Source organism: Lissotriton vulgaris, chromosome 2_1, assembly GCF_964263255.1.
Source record: "Lissotriton vulgaris chromosome 2_1, aLisVul1.2, whole genome shotgun sequence".
NCBI classification, from domain to species: domain Eukaryota; kingdom Metazoa; phylum Chordata; class Amphibia; order Caudata; family Salamandridae; genus Lissotriton; species Lissotriton vulgaris.
The window spans coordinates 330,192,417-330,218,072 of NC_141687.1; positions in this window are offsets into that span (position 1 = coordinate 330,192,417).

Consider the following 25,656-nt stretch of genomic DNA (forward strand, 5'->3'; position numbering starts at 1 on the left):
TGCGCCCAGGTACAGCAGGTTGCCGTAGTCTAGGCGTGAGGTTACCAGCGCATGCACCAGAATTTTCCTGGATGACGTGGGTAGAGTATCCAAGGTTTTCCGTAATCCCCTCAGAATACCAAAACAAGCGCCTGCCACCCGCCTGCTGTGGTAGTCAAAGGACAATTTATTGTCCACCCAAATCCCCAGATTCCTAGATTGCTCGCACGGGGTAGGAGTGGGGCCCAGAGACTGCGGCCACCATGCCGAGGACCATACTGATGGGGCCTTCCCTATTACCAATACCTCGGTCTTGCTGCCATTCAATTTTAGGCAATGATTTGCCATCCAAACGGCCAGTTCTTGGAGGCAGGATACAAAGTTGGAGGCAGCATCCGACCGGGCTTGCGTCAGAGAGACCACCAGCTCAGTGTCATCGGCATAGGACAAGGCATTAATCCCAAAAGTATCTGAGATCTTAGCCAGAGGGGCAACGTAAAGATTGAACATTGTAGGGCTCAAAATAGACCCCTGCGACACCCCCTGTATCAGATTGATGCTCCTAGAGTAGTGGCTACCCTGCATGACTTGGAAGCTGCGCCCGAGTAGAAAAGATTCCAGCCACTTTAATGCCTTTCCACCTACACCACCGCTCTCTAAACCATGCAGCAGGGTGTGGTGGGCAACAGCGTCGAAAGCTGCACTTAAATCAAGAAGAATTAAGGCCGCTGTCTGTCCCTCATCCACAAACTTCCGGATAGTCTCGGTGGAGTAGAGTAGGGCCGATTCCGTAGAATGAAAAGCTCGAAAGTTGGAAGTTCACCACTTTTTCTGCCACCTTGGCAAAGTACGGGAGCAGAGAAATGGGACGTAAATTGTCCAGCTGATCTATACTAATATGAGGCTTCTTCTGTAAAGGAAGAACCACAGCCTCCTTCCACATTTCTGGGACCACTCCTGAGCTAAAAGACAACTCCAACATTACTCCCACCCCTACACTACCCTAAACCCTAAGACACTACAACACTACCCTAAACCACTACCCACACTACTCCCACCCCTATACTACCCTAAACCCTAAGAAACTACGGGGCATATGTAGGTAATTTCCATTTTGCGATTCTCAAATAGCGATTTTTAAAGAATCGCTATTTGAGAATTGCAAAATGGAATGTAGGTAAAAAATCGCAATATTTTTGCGAATTGCTAAAATTCCTTAATTGCGATTAGCAAATTGCAAATCACAATTAAGGAATGAGTGTCCCATTCATTCCTATGGGCCAAGAGGCCCATAGGAATGAATTGGGATACATTCTCAAATTGCGATTTTCTATGAGAAAATCGCAATTTGAGAATCGCAATTCCAAGGGTGCCACAGTGTCCAAAGGACACCTGTTGCACCCCCGGAATGTGCCTGTAAGTACATGTGGCGCACATACATGCCCTAAAGGCATGTCTGTGCACCACAGGGCACTTTGAATAAAAAAAAATGCATTTTTACAGGAAATCTCAAAATACCATCTACTTGGAGTAGGTGATATTTTGCGATGCCTTAAGCCAAAATCACATTTTAAAAGTCACCCCTACATAGCATTTAAGGAGTAGCAAAATTGCGATTTCTTAAATACTTGAGCAAAATAGGGAATCACAATTTTTGCGATTCCTTATTTGGCTATGTGGCACCTACATACCAAATGGGCGTTTGCGAATCGCAAACGCCTTCCTACATATGCTACAACACTACCCTAAACCACTACCCACACTACTCCAACCCCTACACTACCCTAAACCCTAAAACACTACAACACTACCCTAAACCACTACCCACACTATTCCCACCCCAAGCACAATAACCCTTACCTCTCTTTCCTGTGGTTCCTCTCCAGCGTCGCCATCTCTGCTCCCAGTTCCTGCTTCCTGCTTCACATCTGTTCCACGTCGTTGTGAGGAAACAGCCTCAGTTTCCTCACAACGAGGTGGATCGGCATTATATCGCATGCGTTGTAACAGCGCATGCGATGTAATGGTATGCGTAGTAATGGCTACGCATAGTTACATCGCATTGTGATTGATGTTCCTCGCTCATACAAGGGATGAGGTGGTACCAGAGGGTGCCACTCCCACTCCATTGGTGCAGTATCAATATCACAGGGTGCCGCATGCCCTGTGTCAGATTCTGGGGGAAGATATGGTGGAACCCCTAGAGGTTACCTGGCTCACAATTGTATTACAGGCAGAAACACCTGGCAAGTTATTGTCCAGATTCCATGGAATAGTACAGGCTTATCGCAAACACTTCTACACAAAGTCTAGACTGGAGTGGCAGAGGGACCTGGGTATAACCACTGATGATGAGACTTGGCAGTACTGCTGGGAAGCGACACGCCAGGTGTCCCTAAATGGGCGACATAACCTAATTCATTTTTAATATTTGCAGAGAGTTTACTACAACCCAGAGCGAATTTTCAGATGTGGGTTGCGTGAGTCAGCTGAGTGTGAGCCTTGCAGGGTGTGTCCGGCGGACTTCCTTTATGTAGCTTAGACTTGCCTGCCAATTGCTAAGTTCTGGGTGTACCATCCCGCCCTCTAAATGAAAACGCGGAGCCAGGAGTCATAGAAGGCACTGCTTTATTCTCTGCCTTTTGCCTTCAAACTGCCGTTCCCTTACCCCTTCCTGTTTATTCCCCGCCCCTTCCCATCCTGCCTGCCCTGTCACACAAAGGGTCAGGCAGATGCGATACGACACCTCCCCCCTTTGTACAAAACAGTCTTACTGTCTTTAAAGTTCTTCAATGAGACGAACTGGTCGCTTGATGTGTCTTCCTGGATGGCGGGGCTGTTCCGACCCCGGTGTTTGCCGATCCCTCACATCTTCGTGGCTGGCCAGGTTGTAATGATCTCGGTCACTGCTCTCGCTCTGACTCAGGGAGTCAGCACTAAAGTCATGAGTTTGGGTTTCGTCACATTCCGTGGGCGTGCATCTCTTAAAATGTGATATGTTTCGAGTTATTCGCTTGTGATCTGCCTCAGCTGTGATCATGGTCCCTTTCTGACTGGAGACTCGCAGGGGGTGAGCGAGGTATCTTTTGTCGTGCGATCACGTCTGACCATCACCCAGTCTCCTTCCTGAATGTCATCGTGTTTTGCATGTCTCCGCTTATCAGCGTATATTTTCATCTTCCATTTCTTGTCATGGTCTAGTTTGACCAAGGTGTCGTGGTCAGTGGTCACAGCTCGAGATTGTGAGGTGTTGCTCAGAGCAGGTAGCCGGGTGCGAGGAACTCGTCCTAGCATTAGTGTGGCGGGCATTGATTTGTGGTGCTGTGAGGTGTGGTGCGGTATGCCCCCAGTACCTCGTTTACTACTTGTTGTATGTCACGGTGAGCGAGCCCAGCTTGTTGGATTGCCTTCTTGAGTGTCCCCATAAATCGCTCGACCATGCCGTTGGCTTGGGGCCATAACGGTGTTATCTTCCTGTGCTTGAAATTAAGGTGTGTTGTAAATTCAGCAATCTTGTGCCCGTTGAATGATGGCCCATTGTCTGATTTTACTCTCACGGGGATGCCCCAGGCTACAAAGGTTTCGTCAAGGATGGGTATCACTGCTGTCGCTTTGGTGGAGGAAACTTGATGTGCGATGGGGAATCGTGAATATTCGTCCATGATGACAATGATGTACTTGCCCGACTTCAGAGGCCCAAAGAAGTCGATGGCCACTTGCTGTCATACCCCGTCTGGTAGTTCTGACATCTGCAGTGGGGCCGGTGGTTCATCACGACTCACTAACTGGCACGGGATACAGTCCTTAAGGGTGTTTTCCACCATCTGGTCAAGTAATGGGAACCTGAGTGCTTTCTTGGTGGCGACTATTCCTCTGTGGCCTTCGTGGGCCAGGTTGGGCCTTGTCGTAGTTTCTGCGGGATCACTATCCTCCCCCCTCTCAGCAGTAGGCCCTCGGTACTGATGGATAGCTCTTCCTGTATGTGTTTGAACGGCACTAGTTCTTGGGAGTTATGGCTACCGTTTTGAGAGCTGTCTTGTAGGTGGCTCCATGAGTTGGTGCGTTTGCGATTCGTGACGTCTTGGAAAACGGGTTCTTGCATTGATGCATCACGGATAGCCTCCAGTGGTACAGCCGGAGGGCACGCGTTGTCGACGATGAAATGAATATACTTCTCTGCCATGGAGCTTCTTTCCTTGGTGTGTGGACGGGGGTGTCGAGACATGTAGTCTGTTGGATTCTCTGATTTTCTAGGCTTATGGATGATGGTGTAGACATAGTCGTGGAGGCGCAGTCCCCATCTCTCGATGCGCGGGGCATTTTGGCTCTGGGGTTTCCAAATATCGTGACAAGAGCTTGATGGTCCGTAATGAGAGTAAAGTGTTTCCCATATACAAAAAGGTGAAAGTGTTCGCAGGCCCATACAACCGCGAGACTCTCTTGCTCGGGCTGCGAATATGCTTTTTCAGTATCAGTGAGACTGTGACTGGCATAGGCGACTATGTGTCGTCGATCAGAGTCCTCTTGATATTGCGCAAGGATAGCGCCCAGTCCGACTGGGCTGGCGTCAACAGTCACTTCAGTCTTTCGCTTGGTGTCGAAATATGCAAGGTTGATGGCTGAGCCCACAGCTCTCTTGATTTTGTTGAAGGCTTGATCACAGGTCTGTGTGCACAGGAATGGTTGTCCTTAGCGGGTGAGTTCTCTGAGTGGGTAGCTGATTGTTGCATAGTCCTTGATATATCGTTCGCAGTAGCTTGCCATCCCTAGAAAGGATCCAAGGTCACTGACGTCCTGCAGCTGTGGAGTATCTGCCAGGGCTGACACTTTCTCTGGGTCAGGTTTCATGCCGTCTTTGGAGAAGATGTGGCCATAAAATGTTAAGGTCGATTTGTGGAATTTGCACTTGTCGGGATTCAGAGTAAGGTTGGCATTAAGCAGCATGAGGCAAACTCTGTCTAGTGCTGTGTCATGTTCGGTCTGATTGTTTCCAAATACCAGGATATCATCGCTGTAGTTGAAAGCATTAGGCAAGCCTTGAATTACTCGCCGAATGGCTTCTTGGAATATCTCGGCGGCCGAGGATATCCCAAAATTAAGGCGCTTGTAGCGGAAAAGTCCTTGATGGGTCGTGAAGGTTGTGATATACCGTGACTTCTCATGTAGTTCTAATTGATGGTATCCCTTATTGAGGTCCAGTTTTGAGAAGACAGTCGCTCCATTGAAGCGGGCGATCATATCACTAATGTGAGGTCCTGGGTGTCTTTCTTTCTCGATGGCCGTGTTGGGCGCACGCATGTCCACACATAGGCGTACTTTGTTGTCTTGCCCCTTTTTAGGTACTACAACCACTAGCGATACCCAAGGTGTGGGACCAGAGGAGCGTTCAATGATGTCTGTCCTTAATAGTTCCTGTAGTTCATCGTCTACAGCCTGCTGCAGATGAAACAGCACCTTCCTGTGGTGCTGCGCAACCGGTGTTACTAGCTCATCTATGTGTAGCTTGACCTTAAATTGGTTGAGCTTTCCTAGACCCTTGAAGTGGTTTGGAAACTTGCTGACAATGTCAGGGGCATCCTCTACCATGTAGAGAAGATCTACGAGTTTGAGTCGTTCTGCTGTTGGCAGACTGAGGAGACAATCTGCTGCGTCTGGACCTTCAACTACGTGAACGTATGCTTCAATTTGTCGATCTTTGTATGTTAGTGTGGTACTAAATCTGCCTAGGCATGGCAGCGGTTTTCTGGACATCCAGGTGTAAACTCGGACTGCTGCAGGTTCTTGCTTAGGTTTGGGCGTCATGCTTTGATATTCGAGAGTGCATATATAGTTCAAAGACGCTCCCGAGTCTAGCACAAACTTCGCTGGGTGGTTTCCGATTTTGATATCTAATTTGGGATATTTGTTTAATCTGTCCGGGTCTGACACCATGCATATGTATTCGTCACTGTCTTGTGACACGGGTGTTGTGGCAATGATTCTCTGGACGTTGACCTTCTGGATTTGTAAGAGCTAATTGAGAGATCACTTGTTCGTGACGAGCTGTCTGAGCGTCCTTTTTCCCTTTTACCGCTCGAGCATGGTGGCTCGTAGTCGGTCGCGATGTGATTGAATTCCGCTCAGACTGCCGCGTTTGACAGGCCACTTCAAAATGATTGTCCCTTCCACATCTGTGGCATTGTTGACCAATGGCAGGGCATTGCCCCGAGTGTGGGTATTCTTGACCACACCGGTAGCATCTTGATGCAGGTTTGCTACTTCTATCATGTCGCAGCTCATAACGTGATGATGTTCCTTGGCGAGATGACGGTCGTTTGGATGTCTGCGTGAATTTTCTTGACTTTTGGTGGTCCGAACGACGTTTGACGTCTGTGCGGGCTTGCATTCTAAAGACCTGTTCTTTCTTTTCAGGCTTGGTGGCTTCCATTTTCTTCGCGTGATCTTCCGCCTGCTCATTTATTCTCGTCATCTCTTCTATTTCTTCCAGCGTGTAGTGTTTCTTTAACAGGCGGCGGCGCAGGGATTTGGATAGGCAACCTTCAATTATGCATAGTTGCAACGCATCTTCTGTGTTGAAGGTGTCATACTCGCACTGTCGAGCCAACCGCCTGATGCGCACAATGAAATCACCCATGGACTCGTCCTTTTCTTGTGACGCTAGGTTAAATGTGTAACGCTCGTAGTTCAAATTGCGTTTGTGTAGGAATTTCCGGTCTAGGGCCCCTTTTACGTCATCGTATGAGGCAGCACCGGCAGCGGGCAGTTCTTTGATGATTTGTGCAATGTCTTTCCCCACTAGAGTCAAGCCCGTCTGCGCCCGTCCGCGCTAGGACGGGCCTAGGGCCTAGGGATGTGGATACTACCATCTCCTACTCATCCTCCGCCCTGACGCACCTTCGAGCTGCTGACTGCCCCCTATCGTTTGACACCTGGACGCGGATCACTACTTTAGGAATCACTGGTAATCTACCCCCCCACCTTGGCCCACTCACTCCTCCCACTTCCCTCATTATTCCTGAGTCGCAGATCCGCCTACTATATTTGAACACCCGTTCTTTAGTCAGGCACCAAACTGATATTTTCCATCTACTTACGACTGAAAGACCTGACGTTCTTCTACTTTCTGAGACCTGGCTTACGGACGACTCCCTCCCGGACATACTGGCAGCATTACCTCCTGACTACTGCCTGCTTAACACCAACCGCCATGGGGGTCGCCCTGGAGGAGGGGTCGCGGCGGTAATACGTAAGGATATTCAGGTTATCACCCCCACTTCCATGATTTTTCCCGATGTAGATAACCTTGTCTTCAGTCTTGGAACTGAGGTGGGCGCTGTTACCTTTATGGTACTTTACCGTCCCCCACAATCCATGCCCTCTTTCCCCGCACTGTTTATTGAGCAGCTTGCTAGCATTGCTACCTCTTCTCCTCGCATAGTTATTGCTGGGGACTTTAATTATTGGTTTCAGCACAGGGACGCTGGCCCCCACGCCCTCGAATTGTTTGAAGGTCTCTCGAGCCTGAACTTCAGCCAGTTAGTCACCTCCCCCACCCATAGTGGTGGCCATATACTTGATCATATCTGGGTCTATGGGGTGAAGCCCTCCCACCCGCTTATTACACCTTGCGTGTGGTCGGACCACCGCCTTATCGATACCACCATCTCGATGGCTGGTCAGGTCAGGATCCCTTCGCGGGAGGGTGGCATGGCTCGTAAGTGGAAGGCCGTCGACTCTTCCAAACTGCTAACTCATCTGTCTCACACACGTCCGCCTCCCCCCAATGACTCTGACATTAATGAGCTAGATGGGCAAGTCTCTAACTGGCTCATATCAGCCAGCGATATCTTTGCCCCACTAATCAAGTTCCCTCGCTCTCGTCATAACCATTCTCATAAATGGTTTACTCCACTCCTCAAAACTGTACAGTTAGAACTTCGTCAATTCGAACGCAGATGGAGAAGAGACTACTGCCCGTCAAGTAGAGATATCTATGTGGCAGCTCGTAATAGGTATAAATCTGCTATCTCTGCAGCCAAGAAAACCTATGTCTCCGAGCGTATCCTGTCAGCTCCCTGTAAGTCGAAGGAGATTTTTAGAGTTCTGGACGAGTTCACGTCTGACGCCAGAACGCTTTTGTCCCAGGCCCCTACCCAGGAATCTTGCAATGCACTTAGCACCTTTTTTTTACAGAAGATTGTTTTGATTAAGGGCACTATCCCGGTCACCTCATTGGATGCTGTTCCCATCACACCCCCTCATAATGCTTTCTCTATCACCCAGCTTCCCCCACTAGACGCTATATCTTTAGCCAACCTGGCGGCCCGGATCAAGTCTGGCTCCCCTGACGACCACTGTCCACCTTCCATACTTTGCGACATCTGCCATTCTCTACCCGACTGTATCCTTCCTCTGCTCAATTCTTCTCTTCTTTCCGGGACGGTACCCAGCTCCTTCAAGGAGGCCGTTCTAGTGCCTCTGTTGAAGAAGCCTGGAGCCGACCCTGCCGTCCCGGCAAACTATCGTCCTATCTCTCTCTTACCTTTTTTCTCAAAAATCTTGGAGGCCCATGTCACTGCCTGTCTCTCGGGGTTCATCGAGAGTTCCATCTTTCTCGAGGCCAACCAGGCCGGCTTCCGCCCTGGTCATTCTACGGAGGCTGTGATCCTGGCTGTCCTAGATACCTTGAGAGACGGAGCTGACAAGGGTACCTCCCAGGCCCTGGTTTTACTAGATCTGTCGGCCGCTTTCGACACGGTGGACCATAACATCCTCCTCCACCGTGTCGAACAGGCCGGCATCCAGGGCCTGGCGCTGGCCTGGGTGAAATCTTTCCTTATGGGGAGATCCCAGTCCCTCAGCCTAGGTACATTTAGGGCCCCTAGGGAACATCTGTCTTGTGGGGTCCCTCAGGGCTCCTCTCTATCCCCTCTTCTTTTCAATCTCTATCTTCGCCCTCTTCTCTCTTCTCTGAGGCAGTGGGACGTCCGCGTCTTCAATTACGCGGACGACCTACAACTCATTTTCTCTCTAAACTCTCCTTCTTCTATTCCTACTTTTCAGGCAGTTATGTCCCATATCTTTCAGTGGATGTGTCAGAACCAGCTGAAATTGAACCCCGGTAAGACGGAGCTCCTCCTGCCGGGTAGGAGCGCCGTCCACTGGGGTCCATATTTCTGGCCGACAGAGCTTGGCTCTCCTCCCACCCCGGTAACCTCGGTGAAAAGCCTCGGGGTCACTATTGACGCTGGGCTCTCTCTGGGGCCGCAGGTGGGGACAGTGGTTTCCTCCTGCATGTTCCAACTGCGCAGGATCAGGAAGGTGGCCTACCTTCTTACTCCCGATGCCTTGCTTCAAGTCATCATGGCCCTTGTTCTCTCCCGCCTGGATTTTTCAAATTCCATCTATTACGGCTTGCCCAAATGCTCCATCAATAGGTTGCAAGTCATCCAAAACCAGGCGGCGAGACTGGCCCTCGGGATTCCGAAGTGGCAGTCCGCCAAACCCCTCCTTATCAAGCTACACTGGCTCCCGGTTAGCCTAAGGGCTGCCTTCAAGGTTGGCTGTCTTATTTTCAAATCTCTCTCTGGTTCCTGTCCCGCCTTTCTGAAATCCCTGATCTGCCCCTACTGTCCCTCACGTAACCTTAGATCACTTCACTTACATCTTCTGGTGGTCCCTCCCTTCAAACTCTGTAGATCTGGGGGTCGAAGATTTGCCTTTCTCGGCCCCAAACTTTGGAACTCTCTCCCCCTCTCAGTTAGGACTTCCGGTACTCTGATTCAATTTCGCAAATCATTAAAAACCTGGCTTTTCCCACAATCCCGCTAAAATCCCTCTGTTTCCTCAGCACCCTTTCAGCGCCATGATACCTCCGGTGACAGTGCGCTATACAAAATTCCCTTAACATAACATAACATAACATAACATAACATAACTAGGTTTCGCAGTGCTATTAATTTTTGCTTGGAGTCCTGCACTTGGGATCCAGTCATGAAGTCTTCGAAATCCTCTGCCCAGCTCTTCCATTTAGGTCCCATGCTATTTCCGGAAGTCAGCTCCAGGGGATCTGGCGGGCGCAGATAGGATATTCCCATGAATACTTGAGGCAATTGTGGGGGTTGGGCCACCGCTCCAGTGCCTGAGGGTCGTGAGGTATCAGGCTGGGTGGTCATCTTGAGCCCGTTAGTTGATTCCTCTAATCAACTGTTGCTCGGTGCAGTTCTTTCTGTGTTTCCTTCACTTATAGGCCTTGCCTGACTTCAAAATGGCCACCACTGAAAATCCAATAGGGTCCTATGGACAATGCCTGACCTTAAGATGGCCGCCGCTCAGGACAGAATTCTCCTCACACAGTCTTTGAGATTGTCTCCCTTTTCTATTATAGGGGTCCCCAGACCTCAATGTTTTAGTCTTGCATGAGGATTCAGGCACACCCTTGCTCATTCAATGTAACTCACAGAGGGGTGGGCTCCCGGTCGTTTTTACGCTTCCCACGTGTCTCTGCTGGAACTCCCTCAATCCTGATGCGGTCTGGGTTCCAATGCGGACCTCGTGGGCTCGGGCTGCGCTTGGTATGCAGCGCTCCTGTCGGGCAGCACTCCGACGTCGCGTGGGTCTTCTCTGCGATTTTCGCGCACTTTCCGTTTTGGTCGCGGGGCTGCCGGCTCTCTAATCTTAGGCCGTGATCTTACGGCGGGCGCGGGTGCTGTGGGTTCTGTGTTATCCCACCCTCGTCGCCAGTGTACAATCCCGACCTCTAAATGAAGACGCGGACCCAGGAGTCATAGAAGGCACTTCTTTATTCTCTGCCTTTCGCCTTCCAACTGCCGTTCCCTTATCCCTTCCTGTTTATTCCCCGCCCCTTCCCATCCTGCCTGCCCTGTCACACAGAGGGTCAGGCAGATACGATACGACACCGGGGGAAGGTGTTCCTGATGCTGAGCAATATAGTAGAGGCGACACTACTCCCTGACCCGATTGTAGCACTCCTGGGTTACACTAAGAGAATTAGAAAGGGTCTCAGGCGATTAGTGGAAATGGGTATGCTGTTTGCTAAGTGCAGGATAGCGATGCGCTGGGCGCGTGGTCCACCTCCTACAATGCAGGTGTGGTTGTGTGACATGTTGTATTGCAATACACAGTCAGAGCTTTATAGCAAGTTGCTTCCCCCCCGCAGCTGACCTAAGAACTTCTGGGGGTTGTACCAAACGTACCAAGCGGGGCAGGTTCCTCGGATCGCTAGTCCGCTTCCTTCTGAAGTGGAAGACCTGGGGCAATGTTAGCTATTCTAATCAATGCAATGTGGATATTAGTGTAAGTTCTAATTGATCTACCTGGCAAATTAACTGTATTAAAGTGGATTGGAGCTGTTTTTGACACAAACACTATTATTCTGCTGTGTTCACTGTTTGTTATAACATAAAAAGGTTTGCATTATTTATTTTTACACATGAACTTCTGTGCGTTGATGCTTGGAGAAGTTTGCTTTGTAAGTGTTGGAATTTATTTCTTGATTGTAAAGCATGACATGTTTTTCTTTATGCGCAACCTAAGAAGGAAAAAAAAATATTTTCTAGTATTCTATGTCAAAACCCTAACCCCACACGTATGGTTGGTCAATCTCTATCCAAAACATTATCTGTTTTGGACATGGCAGTAGCTGCAGGATTCAGGCTTGAGCTCAGCGACGACTCGGAAACCTACTGAACCCAGACATTTTTGAAAGCTACACACCCAGAGGACTGCGGTGTGTCTTTCATAAATCTGTCCATTTTTTCTTACCCACAGTGCCCTGCACACCTCAAACTTTGCCTAAAATCACCCATTTTTCTCACTTTTCTGTGACAAAACCTTTTGGAATCTGTGGGGATCTTCGATATTCCTACCACCCAAATTTCCGACACTCCTTCCAATAAAAATGCTACCCCACGTGTGGCTATGACTCATGCCTGTGACACAAGATGCCCCAAAATGCAATGTGGAAACATCAACAGTTCATGTAAATAAAATTACCTCTTTTGGAGATGAAGTAGCTGTGCTATTTAGTCCTGGACTCAGCACACCTACCAAGCCCACACATTGTTTTTTTTCACACATTTTCTTGCACTGCGACATCAGTCACTCTGTTCCATCTATATTCTCAAAACAGAGTAGTAAGACCATATTGAGACCTATCTGAGCCGGTGAGGGCTTTTACCACCTTTGTCCTCATCTGTGAAGGGCAGGGGCTCTTCCGTTTTGGTCGTAAAGGAATTCCAAATGATGAAGGGCGGTTCTGTGTGGTGACTGATGGGTATCCTCAACCGACCAATCGGGAGGTCTGGGGTTAGACTTTTTTGATTTAGATGTACAGAGTAGGTATGGTGTTTGTGTTGGGTGTCCTGTTCACTTCAGCGTATATATTTCTTTGTTGAAGACCCTTTGATACTTGTGTGTAGACCTGGACTCAGCACACCTACCAAGCCCAGACATAGTTTTTTAAACTAGATTCCCAGTGTAGTGTAGGGTGGTGCATGGATTCCAAGATGTGTTTTTACCCTGCAAACTCAAACTTTGCCTAAAATCACACATTTGCCTCTCATTTCTGTGAGGAAAGCTTCTGGAATATGCATGGATTGACCCCATTTCTACCGTCCAGCACTCCAACATTTCTTCCAATAAAAATGGTACTCTGCTTGTGTGGCTAGGCCTAGCACATGCAATAGGAAAGGATAAAACCAGGCACCATATATGGCCTCAGACGCCACAGATGGTCGCTGATTTGCTCTGTTCCTGTTTCTGCTTTCATTTTATTTGCTGATCTTACAACAGAACTAAAAATAATCAAACTTGGATGTAAGGGAATCTCTTATCTCAGGTCATAAATTTGATGTCAGAAAAGAAAATGATTTTTTTGAAAACAGAAGCATTTGCTTTTCGAGTATGCAGGATAACCCATTGATGTCCTCCACAGTACAAAAGTAATGCAGAGGACATCAACGAGTCCTCATCTGCACTAAAGAGATTAAGATACCATGAATGAAACTATTAGCAAACCTGCCAAATCACACGGTGCACACAGTGTGTCTCATGATACAGGCTCCCATTACAGGGTGAGGACCATTAAGATTCTATAAATGCAACTATTTTCCTACCTGCCAACTGACATGGTGCCACTGACTGTCAAATGATATTAGCTCCCTTCACAGGGTCACCTTGTGAAGAGCCGATATCACATCGAGGCGGGGAGGTGAGCTGGAAATCCCCCTATTGAATAGGTTTCCAGCTCGTCTTTTGAGCCTCAAAGCAGCCAATGTCCACTAAGCGGTGAAAAAACAAACCAGAATGTTGGCAGCAGCCTCAGCAAGGCTTTATTTTTTTCTGGAGGGGTTTATTGATGAGAACAGGGAGCAGTGCTTAATTTGAGCCAGTGGTTTCCGGTGCCAACGCCGGTGCTTGACAGTCTGCCACAAGGTGGCACTGTCTGACTCAGTAAGAGCTAATTAAGCTACATAAAAAATTAGTATTACCTGCCGCCTAAGCCATTTTTAGGTCTCGCACCTGGCGACGCAGCTCAAAGCGCTGTTGCCAGAGAGACTTATTTTCAGCGACTTGCCTCTCATGTAGTACAGACCGGGACATGCGCAGGCGATTGGGGTCTGTGGACGCGCTTGCTTCTAAAGTGCGATTCAATTTCACTTTTGTTTTCCAATGCGCACGCACCCTCAACTTGATCAACACCAGAACGTCACAATGTACAAAATGGCTTTCACGCTGTGAAACCTGGCAAGCACTTTAAATTTTAGCTGTGCAAGGGGAAGAGATGCAACAAGCAGTTTACGTTGTTTACCTTATGCCGCACAACGTGCGGAGTGAGGGTGATGCGCCATCCAGCATTTCACACAGCACTTTCTCCTGCTCTGCTTCACCCGTCAGCACGTACCCGCCTCTTCCACACCTCAGAGGCTGCTCGCAGAATGCAACTCGTACAGCTCCGAGGAAACGAGGGTCCTTTTACTGCCAGTCCGCCCCCTCCCCCTTACACACTGGCACGCATGCCCCATCCATTCCCCCATTTATTCCTATGTCCTACCTCGGCGCTGGGCACTGCGTGTGTGCGTGCGCTCCGCTCATCCTGGCATCAGGTTCCTTTCTGTGCGCGTTCCGCTGCTGCTGCTGTCCATGCGGTGGGGGCTGCCTCCGAGTGTTCGCTCCGCTTCTCTTTCGCTCAGTGTCTCGTGGTGGTGGCGGTGCGCGTGCAGAGGCACTAATAGCAGGCAGGCGCTCTTCTTCGCACCCCGACCCGCAGGAGGAAGGCAAGGAAGGAACCTCAGTAGGAGGCGCTACAGGAACTTCTGCCCACAGCAGGGTCCCAAGCCCATGTATAGCCAGTGAAGGAAGTCTGAGCTGCAGCACCTACGGGAGGGAACAGCACCGCGATGTGAGCCTCTGGGCTAGACACATTGGAAGCCCCGCCGGAGTGCTGCTGTAGGGGTGCTGTGCTGGCAGCCTCCATAAAGTATGTTTGTGTGACAAGTGCCTGTGTTTTCTTTAGCTCTTGTTTTCATTACAATGTTATTTTTTTTAATGTGTTTAGTTGTATTGGTCTGCATAGAGTTCGAGTAACAGGCGATGAACTTCCTGTGAATTGTTGTTCCTGTGTACAGAGGTACAGTCTGGGTGTCTGTGAGAAGTTAGCCTGGCATATGATGTCCACTATTCTAGTGGGCACCTTGCACCAGTCTAATCGACCCTTATTGATGGTGGTCGTAAAGTCAACCTTATACACAAGCTATCCTAGTGGTAGCAGGGACCAGTAGTCATAGGCTAAGACTTCAGAGAGCATGTGAAGCCAGTTGTTTTACCAATTATAACCCCTTGAATACCAAATGAAAGGACACCACACAAGGTATATTCAAATATATATGTATTTATTCTAAACACAACCCCTCTGCACTCTTTATGAGGTCAGAGGTAAAAGTACATCACAAGTTACTCAATTAGCATACGATAAGTTCCACAAATACAGTTATGCCCTAGGGGGCCTCACAAACCATATACTAAGCAAGTGGTATAAGAACCACTTGATAGTTAGACAGCAGGCCTAGGGCCTGTAGAATCACTGGGACTACACTAAACTACCATAGGTTAGGAAGTAGTAGGCCCACAGGAGACGTGTGCAGTGTCTAAATACAGTCGCGAGTTACCATTGACTTATAATGGGAAACGAAGAAGTTACAAAGTTACTGTTTAAGGGTACTTCCGGATGGACAACGACAAAACCCCTTTAGACTAGAACACTTCGAGAGTCAAGACCCACGGGGGCACCGGAGTACTCATGTTACCTCAAATGATGAAGGGCGGTTCCATGTGGTGACTGATGGGTATCCTCAACCGACCAATCGGGAGGTCTGGGGTTAGACTTTTTTGATTTAGATGTACAGAGTAGGTATGGTGTTTGTGTTGGGTGTCCTGTTCACTTCAGCGTATATATTTCTTTGTTGAAGACCCTTTGATACTTGTGTGTAGACCTGGACTCAGCACACCTACCAAGCCCAGACATAGTTTTTTAAACTAGACTCCCAGTGTAGTGTAGAGTGGTGCATGGATTCCAAGATGTGTTTTTACCCTGCAAACTCAAACTTTGCCTAAAATCACACATTTGCCTCTCATTTCTGTGAGGAAAGCTTCTGGAATATGCATGGATTGACACCATTTCGACCGTCAAGCACTCCAACATTTCTTCCGATAAAAATGGTACTCTGCTTGTGTGGCTAGGCCTAGCACATGCAATAGGAAAGGATAAAACCAGGCACCATATATGGCCTCAGACGCCACAGATGGTCGCTGATTTGCTCTGTTCCTGTTTCTGCTTTCATTTTGTTTGCTGATCTTACAACAGAACTAAAAATAATCAAACTTGGATGTAAGGAAATCTCTTATCTCAGGTCATAAATTTGATGTCAGAAAAGAAAATGATTTTTTTGAAAACAGAAGCATTTGCTTTTCGAGTATGCAGGATAACCCATTGATGTCCTCCACAGTAGAAAAGTAATGCAGAGGACATCAACGAGTCCTCATCTGCACTAAAGAGATTAAGATACCATGAATGAAACTATTATCAGACCTGCCAAATCACACGGTGCACACAGTGTGTCTCTTGATACAGGCTCCCATTACAGGGTGAGGACCATTAAGATTCTATAAATGCAACTATTTTCCAACCTGCCAACTGACATGGTGCCACTGACTGTCAAATGATATTAGCTCCCTTCACAGGGTCACCTTGTGAAGAGACGATATCACATCGAGGCGGGGAGGTGAGCTGGAAATCCCCATATTGAATAGGTTTCCAGCTCGTCTTTGGAGCCTCAAAGCAGCCAATGTCCACTAAGCGGTGTAAAAACAAACCAGAATGTTGGCGGCAGCCTCAGCAAGCCTTTATTTTTTTCTGGAGGGGTTTATTGATGAGAACAGGGAGCAGTGCTTAATTTGAGCCAGTGGTTTCCGGTGCCAACGCCGGTGCTTGACAGTCTGCCACAAGGTGGCACTGTCTGGCTCATTAAGAGCTAATTAAGCTACAAAAAAAATTAGTATTACCTGCCGCCTAAGCCATTTTTAGGTCTCGCACTTGGCGACGCAGCTCAAAGCGCTGTTGCCAGCGAGACTTATTCTCAGCGACTTGCCTCTCATGTAGTACAGACCGGGACAGGCGCAGGCGATTGGGGTCTGTGGACGCGCTTGCTTCTAAAGTGCGATTCAATTTCACTTTTGTTTTCCAATGCGCACACACCCTCAACTCGCTCAACACCAGAACGTCACAATGTACAAAACGGCTTTCACGCTGTGAAACCTGGCAAGCACTTTGAATTTTAGCTGTGCAAGGGAAAGAGATGCAACAAGCAGTTTACGTTGTTTACCTTATGCCGCACAACATGCAGACCGAGGGTGATGCGCCATCCAGCATTTCACACAGCACTTTCTCCTGCTCTGCTTCCCCCGTCAGCACGTGCCCGCCTCTTCCACACCTCAGAGGCTGCTCACAGAATGCAACCCGTACAGCTCCGAGGAAACGAGAGTCCTCTTACTGCCAGTCTGCCCCCTCCCCCTTACACACTGGCACGCATGCCCCATCCATTCCCCCATTTATTCCTATGTCCTACCTCGGCGCTGGGCACTGCTTGTGTGCGTGCGATCCGCTCATCCTGGCATCAGGTTCCATTCTGTGCGCGTGCCGCTGCTGCTGCCCACGCGGTGGGGGCTGCCTCCGAGTATTCGCTCCGCTTCTCTTTCGCTCAGTGTCTTGCGGTGGTGGCGGTGCGAGTGCAGAGGCACTAATAGCAGGCAGGCGCCCTTCTTCGCACCCCGACCCGAAGGAGGAAGGCAAGGAAGGAACGTCAGTAGGAGGCGCTACAGGAACTTCTGCCCACAGCAGGGTCCCAAGCCCATGTAAAGCCAGTGAAGGAAGTCTGAGCTGCAGCACCTACGGGAGGGAACAGCACCGCCATGTGAGCCTCTGGGCTAGACACATTGGAAGCCCCGCCAGAGTGCTGCTGTAGGGGTGCTGTGCTGGCAGCCTCCATAAAGTACATTTGTGTGACATGTGCCTGTGTTTTCTTTAGCTCTTGTTTTCATTACAATGTTATTGTATTTTAATGTGTTAAGTTGTATTGGTCTGCATAGAGTTCGAGTAACAGGCGATGAACTTCCTGTGAATTGCTGTTCCTGTGTACAGAGTTACAGTCTGGGTGTCTGTGAGAGGTTAGCCTGGCATATGATGTCCACTATTCTAGTGGGCACCTTGCACCAGTCTAATCGACCCTTATTGATGGTGGTTGTAAAGTCAACCTTATAGACAAGCTATCCTAGTGGTAGCAGGGACCAGCAGTCATAGGCTAAGACTTCAGAGAGCATGTGAAGCCAGTTGTTTTACCAATTATAATCCCTTGAATACCAAATGAAAGTACACCACACAAGGTATATTCAAATATATATGTATTAGCAGCCCGCCCCAGCGTTGCCTGGGGCAGAAAGGGGCTGGGGGCAGTACACCCGCTCCCACCCCGACCCCCTCCCGCACTGACTCCCTCCCGCCCCGACTCACTCGCGCCCCCCTCCCGCCCAGACTCACTCGCGCCCCCCTCCCGCCCAGACTCACTCGTGCCCCCCTCCTGCCCAGACTTACTCGCGCCCCCCTCCCGCCCAGACTCACTTGTGCCCCCCTCCTGCCCAGACTTACTTGCGCCCCCCTCCCGCCCAGACTTACTCGTGCCCCCCTCCTGCCCAGACTCACTCGCGCCACTACCTCCTCCAAAACTGCTGCCTCCACACCTTTCCTCGGGCCCCGCAACCTTCGGCAGCTCCGAGCCGCGTTCAGTGCGCTCAAGTGCGGATCCTCCGCTCCACCGCACTCCCCGTTGTCGCCATCTCGCACACAGCTCGCTGCAGAGCCGTAGTCATAGAAGAGAGACGCGGCCCTGACAGACTGCAATCGAGGCATTACTGCACCGCCCTCCTCCTTGTCGTCATTACGCACGTCGCGTCGTGGCCATCGCTAGGTCCCGGCTGGCGCTACTTTCTGGGGGGGACTACTTTGTTTACAAACGTAATTTTTTTAATTTACTTTTTTTTTGTAATTTATATAGCCTATGTCCATCTACACACCCTGACATTTTCATAGATGTATCGGGTGTGTAGATTGGCGCTGTGGTTCCTGAGTTTACCTTGCCAAAAGGTGCAAGTTCTCTCTTTATAATAGTAGTATAGATTTATTCTAAACACAACCCCTCTGCACTCTTTATGAGGTCAGAGGTAAAAGTACATCACAAGTTACTCAATTAGCATACGATAAGTTGCACAAATACAGTTATGCCCTAGGGGCCTCACAAACCATATACTAAGCAAGTGGTATAAGAACCACGTGAGAGTTAGATAGCAGGCCTAGGGCCTGTAGAATCGCTGGGACTACACTAAACAACCAAAGGTTAGGAAGTAGGAGGCCCACGGGAGACGTGTGCAGTGTCTAAATACAGTCGCGAGTTACCATTGACTTATAATGGTAAACGAAGAAGTTACAAAGTTACTGTTTAAGGGTACTTCCGGATGGACTACGACAAAACCCCTTTAGACTAGAACACTTCGAGAGTAAAGACCCACGGGGGCACCGGAGTACTCGTGTTACCTCACCCAGGGAAGTCGGGTGCATAGGTGACTTTTGGTGTCGGGTTTCATAGTCGTTTTCTATGAAGATCTGCAAGGAAGTGCTGCAGGCGACCAGAGGAAAAGTGTCCGGGTGGATCCAAGGGTGGATCAACGATGTGAAGAACCTAAAAGCAGAGGGGACAGAGTCTGGGTCACTAGCCAGTGACCAGGAAGGAACCAGGCGATGTTGCGTGCTTGAAGGTGAAGAAGGTGAGCTTGTCTCTTCGGCCACGAGGTCCAGGAGGTATCGACGATGACCAGGCACTGGATTCGCGCTGAGTCTCAAAGGATCTAGTTGACTGCGGTGTCGGTATCCGGATTGGACCCAACAAGCCTTGGCAACCACAACCCACGCAGGATGTCAAGATTGGCTCTGTTGCAGACCAGCAAGGTCTGTGGCGCTTCTCCTTTGAAGGGAAGCTGGAGCAAGCCTGGAGCAACCAGGAAAGCAGTTAGTTTAAAAGAAAAGTCTTGAGGAGGCACACTAGCCAACAGGCAAGGAACCGGTAAGACGCATCAAGCTAAAATGCAAGAGTGTGCCCCACGTAGCACTCGTGGAATGTGGAGGGCTGAGCTTTGGTGCAAATGGTGCTCGGGTCTCGGGCTTCTCGTACTCCAATGCACAACTGCGAGGGTACTTTGGTAGTTGAGCAGTTAGCAAAATAAAGGATGTCCAGGGTGTCCGGTCCCACGTCTCTCGTGTCCGCCACAGTTCTCAGCTTTACTGTGGGTATGGGTCAGAGTTAGAGAAATGTGAGAGTCTAGTTCCTGTGTCGCTGAGTCTTCGGGTTCTGGCGGGAGCATCGACAAAGCAGACTGGCAAATTACTGGTGGTGCCTGTTTGCACAGGGTGGTCACTCCTTGACCACAAGGGAGTTGTCTTCCATCTTCTAGTCAGAATAGAATGTTGAAGGTCCAAGAGTTCTGTATCAACGTTTCTTTCCAGGATAATCTAAAGTCCTGGGGACACAGCTCCTATACTTATACGAAGCTAAGGGGCTGGATTACCTGCCTAGGACCCTCCTATGGGTGGACCTGGGAAGGGGGTGGTTACACCCCTTTCCCTTTGTCCAGTTTTGCGCCAGAGCGGGGCTGGAGTTCCCCATCAACTGGTTTCAACTGGGCTATGCATGGAGCACCTTGTGTGCCCCAGGCAGTGTCTCAAAAAGCATCTGCTGATGCAGCCCTCCCTGTCCCAATACACATCAGCCTGTCTGGGGATGTGCTGGCACCTCCCTGGACAGGAAACCTATTGTCCAGGCCTCCCCTGCCGGTGTTTCGTCCAGCAGCAGGAGGTCAGACTTGTGTCTGTGGCAGCAGCATCCATTCTGTGATGCTGGGGCTCTGTTTAACTTTAACCGGGTAAAGCAGTAACATACATGTCTTTTCCCTCAAAAAGGGTAAAATGCTACCCCCGCCGCTAGAATAGGCGGGGTAGTATTGCAAAGTGTTTTAACACCTTACACAACATGTTTTGATAAAGCCAAACCAAAGTTAGCATTAACCTCGAGGATTATAAGGCACTTAAAAGTATATGGTATGGCTATATTATAGAACAGCTATAAGGAGATGGTTCCGACAGCTGGAGAGGGGCTTAGCTCATGCTAGGGCAACCTCTCACATAAAACCAAGCACCCTGCCTCCAGGATTGTCGAGGCCTACCATAGGAGTGACTTATAGGTGCATATGTGTCTATATATATGGTAGATTTAGGTATACTATATATAAGTAAGGGGTGATTACACCACCTTACCCAAGCTGAGGAATCAGCCTGTGGTGTCAGTTTGGAGGGCCAGCCAGGGGTGGCATAATACATGCTGCATCCCCTGGTAGGCCTTGGATGCACCTATGCCCTGGGTACCTATGGTACACTATACAGGGGCTCACAAAGGTGACCCAATACCCAATCTGGTATGTACCTAAAGTACATGGAATCAATTTAGAGAGAGAACAGCTGGGCTGTGGGTCTGATTAGCAGGCCCACAGCCACACTAAAGTCGAAAAACCAGAAAATCACAGCAAAAAGTGGGGGCGACCATAGGAAGCAGACCCTACTCTCCTACAGTATCTGTGTTGGCGCTCGGGGTGTGTGTGTGTGTTTGTGTGTCTGTGTTGCTGCTCGGTGTGTGTCTGTGTTGGGTGCGTGTTGGGTGTGTGTTGGGTGTGTGTGTGTGTTTAGGACTTCTGTTAGCAAATGTCTTTCTCTCCATAGTTCCCAGAGGAAGGTGTCTGAAATTCTTTATCTCTTTGTAGCAAGGCCATTCTCTCTCCACGCCTCTTATTTTCAGCTTCCACTTTTTTCCGGTGTGTCTCCGTGGTGCAGGGTCCTTTTTGTTGGCAGGTTTTGTAAATGTCATTTGAATTGATGACGCCGGTTTCATATATCAGTTCATTAAGTGTCATCACAGTTCTATCATTTAGTCTGGATCTGCTTGACTGTTAGCTGCAGTTTAAATTTCTACATTTACATGCTGGCCTGTACACTTCACAGTCAGGAGTGGACAGAGGTATTTACAGAACTTTGCTTGTTTCACTGCAGAAGTTCGGTACATGAAAACTGGGGTCTCTGCAAGTCATCACACCCTTTAAATCACAATGTTGTCTTTAAAATCCAGTTACACAACATTTTTTATCTTAGAACGTGTTTCCACAAAGTACAAGCTGCATGTTGGCATGTTTAGTTCCACACTACAGATCCCAGATTCAGTTTTCAAGTTAGTAACTGAAAGATCTCTACAGTCACAGGCAGCAAAACATTGAAGTGTCGAAAACGAGTGAGTGATGGGCTTTTTCCCAGCTGCGGAGCCCCCAAGAAGAATCAAAGCTCTCCCCCGCCCCCACTCCAACCTGAAGCGTGCTCTGCATGACCCGCAGCTTCCAGGCCTGGCCTTTTGTTAATATACTGATGCATTCTGGGTGTTGTAGTCTTGTTTTTGTGAGCTGCCTCAGCCTTCTCGTGGCCACAAGACTCCACACTACAGTGGGCACCTCGGGTCTGTGTGCTCAAACACATCGGAAACGCTCTTCCTCCCAGCACAGTTGTCTCCTGTGCTCACGTGCCTTGCGCAGTACCCAGAGCTTTACAGGCGGCCTCTCCCTAGGGGCCTGCGAGGAGGAATCCTCCTAAAACAAGCATTTGCAATGCAATTGGTCTCGCATTTAAGCAAGTTTAAACTATTGGCATTGCAAATGACAATGCCTTTTATTTATGTTTTGGTTTGCACAACATAAAGTAAAGGCATTGTTATTTACAATACCATTTACAATACCAATAGCTCCAAAACTCGCAGTTGCGAGACCTATTGCATTGCAAATGCTTGTTATAGCTTCCGGGGGCCTGAATAGGCTCAATTGTCACAATTATAAGAGTGTGATGATTAGTAGTTGTGTTGTTACAATCCTTGGCACTATGGCAGGGGCAATGTGTGGTGCAAGCTGTAGTGGCTTCCTGTCGAGAGCCCTGGCCCTTGTTTTATTCTTTTTTTTGTTTACAAATTAAGCAGTGGCAGGAAGCCTCTAATGCAGTGCTCGGCAAGAAGATTCAGCAACTTCAAGGCCCTCTTCTAAGACGGTGGTTTCTTGTGTTCACTGGCAGGTCTGTATTTTGCAGATTAGACGAGTCACTGTCCCCTCACTGTCTCATTGCTACTGTCCAAGTGAAGCACAGCGGGTCCGGTGACCTTTGTGCTCTGAAGGAGACGCGGGTCGCGTGCTAACACATTCCACAGACGCCTGCCCACACAACATAGCACGTGCTGCGCGGCTCCTTCTTGTTTGTGCACGGACTGCCTGAACCTCCGGAGGCGTTTCACCAGGGTCTCACAAGAAACGTGAGCGCTCTGTCTCCGCCATGTCATGGAAAAACCCTTCAGCACGCCTCACCTACCCCATTTCTCAAGAATGTCCTGCTGCCGCAGGTGAGTGCTGGCTGACACGGCAACACGTGCAGAGCCCATGCTAAAATATTTAACATCTACAAACAAATAATGCGGCCAGGCATGGCTGGCTTTAGCGCGGGTGATGCCCAGTGCGTTTGTTAACCCCACCCAGGGGCGTAGGAGACACTAAAATTCTGGGGGGGACAGGGACACCTTGTGGACTTTCCAGTGACCCCATACAAATCACCGCCCATTAAACAAATACAATCGCATACTTTCGAAATGAAATATTGAGAAAAGCAGGCATGTTGTCACAGTTTGCATGTATGCTTTATTGTTATTTACATTCATATAGTAATCAGACCAAATGTTAAAAAAACATGTATATGAATCTTGCATCTTCATGCACCAAGCAAACAGAGGTCACTGACTTAGGGTGGGGGCGTCGTGTTTGCAAGTGCATTATGGTTTGAAAAGAACCTGCTCCTGCATTCCTGGTCTCCAGCAATTTTCAGGCAACAATACAAAGGCGAAGATAACTTTGGTGATTGATGTTCTTTATTGAGAGAGATTGGAGGTTTGTCTGGTGGAAGTTTTGACTCTTCATAAGGTAGTCACAGTGGGTTAATATGCCTGCCGCAAAGAATGTGTACCATGCAGATCACACAATGCATATCATGTAAATAGGTCAGTGGGTTACTGCTTTTGTCTGAGAGATTCTTTTGGTATTTCCAGTTTATAAGTTAAAATCCTAACATTGAACAGTGAGCTATTAACCGTCATCAAAGAGCTGCATGAAAACTGCAAGGTATATATTAGAACGTTATGATTTTTCCCGAGTCTTTCCTTATCCTAATGTTGGAAAATGGGTTCATTAGGATATAAATCAATTCTGATTATTAAAGAGAACCCCCCAACCATGGTGTTATGTTTTAAATTCTGAGTTTGTGCTTCCTTAGTGTTGCAAAGCCATCCTGGGCACTCCCCAATGTTTTGCTGACTGGTACTGGTGGTACCTGACTCTGACTGACCCTGGCCTCTGCCTTAACAGGCACAGGGCCAGTGCTATTCTGAAAGAGACACTTAAAGATACTGAAAAAACACCTACATACACTAGGTTGCACTATGGGTTAGGGTACCCCTATGATTGGCATGACCTCTCCTATAAGGCCCTAGTACATATGGGGCAGGGGAATTAGAACTACCTTTAAGTCCCTAGAATATAATAGGGCATGGCAGTTTAGAGGCCAGCAGCCCTTTCTGCGTTTGCATGTGTGCACTGCTGAAGCCTGAGGTCAGTTTAAAAGTAGCCCTGCGTTGTAGGACTGCTTTTAAAATGCAAATTGTGCCCAAACTCGACTTTTGGGTTTGGGGAACTTATAAATTGATCAACTACAATGCTGGGGCAAAATTAAGTTAAGTGGAAAAATGTTTTCCACTTAACTATGGCTGTATCATATTTGACACATAATATATCATCTGCTGCATGATCTAACGATTTGACCCAAAACAATTTTGTAGCTAAAACGGATCAAAAATTACTAAAAGAAATGTGATTTATGTTGCTGTGAAGTGTAGGGCCCTTTGCAAAGGTTGACTGGTCACCTTTCCCACTGTTACATTTATATGTTACACAGGTACTAATGAGGCAAAAGCTTTGCGGAGGCTGAAAGTATGTATAAATATGTCAAAATAATAAAGTATCATAAAATGCACTGCATTACGCTGCAGCCTTTTTATTGTTGCATCATTTAGTCAACACTGCAACATTATTTTGGCCTCCATTGCTGCATAACTCCAGTGGCCTGAAAGCAGGCTGCAAGTGTTTGTGCATGAAGCAAAGACCATGAAGTTTGCAAACTTAGGGGGTGATTACGATGGCAGGTGGACTTCAGTCTGTCCGCTATCGAATCGGGGAATGGGACTGCTGGCCTCCAAGGTGGCGTCCCGATGATAGGCATTACAATGCGACCGCCACTATGGCGTGCGCAGTGCCTATCTTTTACATTCGGAAAATTACAAAAAACAATTTGATGGACAGAATGTAGATCAATGCCTTACATTCACCCCAGTACAAGGATCTGGGCCTAAATCCATCGTTTTTTGCACTCCACACCACCCTGGGTCAGATAATGGCTTTATGCAAATCAGCTCTGACCCTGTGCCCCATGGGAACAGTCCAGTCCGAACTACAACAGCCATATCTTTCCCAGACCGGAATCAAGCATCCGAGGACCGGACCGGTTTCGAGGTAACACCTCTCATCAGCCCGGCTAGCTTGACTCCAGTGGTGTGGAGGCTCTGGGACCCACGTCTGAGCTACCCCAGTACACTCAGGGAGAACATTACAAAAAACAATTTGATGGACAGAATGTAGATCAATGTCTTACATTCACCCCAGTACAAGGATCTGGGCCTAAATCCATCGTTTTTTGCACTCCACACCACCCTGGGTCAGATAATGGCTTTATGCAAATCAGCTCTGACCCTGTGCCCCATGGGAACAGTCCAGTCCGAACTACAACAGCCATATCTTTCCCAGACCGGAATCAAGCATCCGAGGACCGGACCGGTTTGGAGTCAAGCTAGCCGGGCTGATGAGAGGTGTTACCTCGAA